The sequence below is a fragment of the Adiantum capillus-veneris genome, chromosome 23 (genome assembly GCF_014529385.1).
Source record: "Adiantum capillus-veneris isolate H3 chromosome 23, ASM1452938v2, whole genome shotgun sequence".
Classification (NCBI taxonomy): domain Eukaryota; kingdom Viridiplantae; phylum Streptophyta; class Polypodiopsida; order Polypodiales; family Pteridaceae; genus Adiantum; species Adiantum capillus-veneris.
Genome location: NC_140953.1, coordinates 55121543 through 55126620, shown reverse-complemented (window position 1 = coordinate 55126620; position 5078 = coordinate 55121543).

Sequence of the window (5078 nt, the reverse complement as noted above, 5' to 3'; positions counted from 1 at the left end):
ACGTGTCAATGCAAGGAACTTGCCGATACACCGCATGCGAGCCACAAATGGCTCCAAGCACCCAACAAGCCTAAACTAGTAAGCTCAAAGATGATGATGGTGTGTCACTCACCGCTCTACGCTTGCTTCATGGAGGATTCCTCGCTGCAAAGAAAAGGGAGACGTCGCTATGCCGCGCTCAACCGCCTCGCCGCCGTCGTGCCGGCGCAATGCTCGATCGCTCTCTCTCTCTCTCTCTCTCTCTCTCTCTCTCTCTCTCTCACACACACACACACACACACACACACACACACACACACACACACACACACACACACATACACACACACACAAGGAGATGAAGAAGAAGAAGATGGAAATGGAGCAAGAGCACTCTTTAATTGCACAAATGAGAGAATGAGTGAACTTTAGGTTTAGTTGACTTTTATATGAGTTCACCCCATTCACACTTGGGTGCCCATGCTTAGCTAACTAATCCCTTGAATGTTCCAGTTAGAGTACGCCTCTCATCGGCGATCACTCTTACCCTTTTCCTATTGGACCGACAAGCCCGGTACCTGACTCTACCAAGTAAATAATACAATCATCCGTCGTAGGTGATAGGGTGTCCGTGAGCCGTGAGGGTTAACAAAAGGAGAGTCACCAAGTGAACCAATTATTGAAGACCCCCCAAAAATCAAAGACCAAGAAGAGGTGCTACAACCCAAGGCTATCCTTCAGCATGAGGACAAGGTACTATGACATGGTAAGATTATCCGATGGTACCTTATTAAGCTAAAAAATTATCCTTTTGAAGATGCTAGATGGATGCAAGGAATACATCTTAAGGATAGTATGAACCTTGTCAATGCTTACAATGCTACCTTAGAGTAAGCAAATGTAAATTTTTCTTTTAAATAATCAATTTTTATGTCTTATAAGAATAATTCTCTTGTTATTGTGCACAAATTTAAGTAGTATGCATGCTTATAATCATGTTTGTGATGACGACGTCTCTCAAACACGAAGTAGAATTTGTCACTCTACTTTGGAAGAATAAAATGGACTCAAGAGTAGACATGCTTGCGGCAGCTAAGTCTCCCAAGCCCCAAATGGATTAGTCATCCATGTTGTAATGTTGTACTAGGGTAAAAAGGGATCCTCTACCTGCTAAGGAACATCAACTAATGACTAAGGCTTTGTCTCTTCTACCTCATAGTCGAGGACGACTATGATTTCAAGAGAGAGGTAATGTCATAAACTCTAATATCTAACCAATTTAAATGATTTTATCACATTACACTGATCATTTAATGTGTGAGAAGAAACGGGAACAAGGGGTAGGATATAGACATGTGCTTATGGGTCTATCTCAACACGAGGCCAAGGTTAAAGAGTCCAAATGAGAGATGGTATGTCAAATAATAAAAGTAACTAATGGAGCTTAAAGACCTTAGGGTTAGCTTCATCAAAGACATTCAAAGGTTAGTGTTGAAAGTCCTTAGACCGTAGGCAAGCTAGGGCTGTGCTTGAGGTGGGAACCCGGCCCAAGCTTGAGGTGCTTATCGTGCTTGCTAATTATGGTGCTTGAGGTGGTTAATGTTAATTAACTTGGCATGAACAATACTCTTGCAAGAGAGAAAATTAGAGAACATGACAACAACCGAGGACCGGATTTTTGTGGAGCCGGTCCCCCCTCCAATAGGATTTTGTATTATATATTCTCTCATAAAGAGAGACTTGGTACAATACAATCTTTGTGTTCCTTGTGACCTAGTTGATGCACTAAAGAGGGAAAGATTCATGTATCACGAGCATAACATAAACTTTGTAAAAGCATTAACCATCCGGGCCTTAGTCCCAAGGCCTCAAACACCTTCAAAGGTGGAGAGAGCTAGCGGGGAATGAGGCTAGGGAAGAGGAAGAAGAAGTTACATACGAGAAAGAGATAGTTCCTCACTTATCATCACTCTTCTTGCATAGCATAGCATAATAGCATAATAATGATGATGATGAAGATGGAAAGCTTAAGCATTGAAGCATGGCTCTTGGTTGGATTTGCATTCCATAACCAAGAGTGTTGGTGTAGGCCTCAACTTCTCAACAAGATTGGAGAAGGAGATGGAGCTCTTGCACTTTGCCAAGCAAGAATGAGCATGTGAGTGTGTGTGAGAAAGAGTATACCCCCCAAGCACACTCCCATCTTGATTTGGTCGACCCCCCCTTGTAGCTCATGTTGGAAGTTAATTGGACCCCTCAAGTCTAGCCAATCACATGCATAGTGTATATCAAGCAACCATGCTAGCCTTGGGACAAGTGTCCCCCTTTCCCCTTTGAGAAAGAGGACTGGATAAATGCATAAACAATTAATTAAACTAGCTAAATTATCATTGGACCCCTTGAGAGGCCAACCAATAGGCTATAGGCACCTTATGAGGGCAACATGGAGAGGAACTTGACATGTGTCCTTGTTGCTTCTTCAGACATGTCTTGACTTGTGTGAGGGTGTGTGTATTCTTTCTCATGCCCCTACAATCAAGGCTCGCCCCCCCATGAGTAGGGATTGTGGTTGACTTTGGGAACACCTTAAGCCCCTCAAACACCTTAGTCATGGAGCACCTTAGCACCATGGTTGTGTTGCTACCACTAATTAAGTTCACCCTCTATGTTCTCAAAGTATCCTCAATGCTCACTATAATTCTCTTAATTCCGCTATTCTCAATGTTCATAGGCCATTTCCATTACACGATGTCAATATAGATTCATGCATTATAAGCTAGAGCAAGAAACTATGTCATATGTTTTGACTAAAAGCATAGCAGTCTTTAAACCAATCAGTCCATTGATGAGCTATCCCATCTCCAACATTGAGCTTGAAAAATAGCTTATTTATTTATTTTCTCCTTGAAATAGCCTAATTGAGAACCCCCTTTTTTTCTATTCAAGAGAGATGAACTGGTCCCCCTTGGCATCTCCAAATCCAAGACAAGATTTTTAAAAGAGATAGTTCTAGCCATAGTAGGGCTACTACAAGCTTTAGAGATTTGAAAAGTTTGAATTATCTCCTCCTCAGCCATCTAGTCCCCCTTTACTCTGAATCTCCAATGTGAGATACCTACTGCATGACGTTCATTCTCTAAGACATGTCCATTGGACGAATAAAAGCACTGAGCCATATTGACTCACTAAGAGGTAAGCTATCATTATCCTACCCAGTAGCTTTAAACTCAATCTCTATAGTAGATGAAACTAGGGGAGCCAAAACATGCACACCATTTGAGAATTTTGAAGGATGAAAAAGGCATTGGACATAAAGACGTCTTCTACGGTAAAGTTTCTCCACTTTCAACACAATGCAACTTCGAAGGAAGGTCTTTTCCTCTTGATGAGCAAGCCCAATATTTTGTAGATTTTACTATAGTCAATGTCCATTTGGAAGCTAGTCTGGCTAATAAACTATCAATATCTACAAGACTAAGACCTCCTCATTATTTAGGAAGAAAGCAAATGTGATGATATGCAACCTTTGATAGCCTTTTATCAATTTTTGAGCTTCTCAAGAGGAAGGACCTGGGAGGCATCTGGCCAATGCATTTACTTGCTTAAGCTGATGAGCATTGGGACTTGCTTAAACTAATGAACATTGGGCCTCCAATAATCAATAAAGGACACTAAAGAAGGTAGCAAATAGTGATTGAGGACAAATACTCTCCGTGATAAGGATGAATTCATACATTGCCAATATTTAACTTTGGCTTTGATTGATCCAAATTCACTCCCACGCACCTTTGCTTAAACACATTCAATCCCATGGGTGTTCCGAATAATCTTAAAATTTGCTCTGAGAGGATTTCCTTATACCCAACATTCTTAACAATAGAGGGGCATCTTCTTCCAAAGTTTTACAGCCTAATTCGGAGCAATTGATCTTAAACCTACTAGTAAGACAAAAAAAGATTAAGACATTCCCAAAAGTGTTCATTTGAAGCATCCTCATTTATCAATGTGACATTAGTGATCTACAAATTGTTGCAAAGACATCTGTTTCAGACCACTAGAGGGGTATGGATACCTTCTATGAAGCCCTAATGAATCTTAAGGCCAAATAACCATCCAAGAGCCTCCAACCATTGCAAATATTAGGAACGTAGGATGTGAACAAATATTCTTACATAAGTGTGCAAACCTTGATTTTACTAGCTACTCTTGATTTGTTCGTCTGGTGAAAGTCGGCATCTTTGGTCATTGTGATATCTTTTTCTAGGCATCCTCGGTCCTTGATGAGAAACTTCATTTGTTCATCATGTAGAATGCCACAAGTTGTTGCTTTCTAGGTACTATTGTGAACCACATGCCCCTTTTGGACATATCCTATGCTCCAATAGATGTTGTGGTTGGTGAATACATGAAATTTGGCATATAGGTAGCCCAAAGTTTTGCCAAACACAATGTCTTTCTCCAACACTATGATCCCAAATATATATTCTCCCCTTAGGTTCTAGAGAAAGATTCAAGGTGAAGCATAGGTCATTGCATACATTTAGAATATATATTTCAACCAATTCTTCGTCATGCACGACGCCTTTTTTCAATAAAGTGAGACGCGACTTGTAATATCATCATAAATTTGCAAATTCAACTTGTCCATAGTTGGAACTAACTATTGTTATTGGGCTAGCCATGACATTACTTCTAATAGTGTTATTGTATCTCTGTGAGGATTTGTCTGGTTTGCATTGGCTAAGACTAGTAGCCTTTCAGAATCGCCACTAGCAGTTTTGAGGGTGGGAGATGCCGTGCAAGTGTTCGCTATGTCAACCGAGTCGAAGTCATGAGTGTTGCATGTGATAACTGCCAAAGTCATGGGGACTACTACAAGGGTTGAAGGTGGGTTGGTGTATTGCCCTCACAACGACGTACGATCTGCAATATGACACGGCTATATCGATACACCTAAGCATGCTTTGAGGTAACTTTAAACTCATAAGCTTCTAAGATTTAGAGCCTCCACAACATAAGGCTTGCCGCTTGAACCTTCTACCTAGTGAGATTTTCCGAATAGAAATGCACTTTGTTAAGATTGTCGGACATTTGGTAGG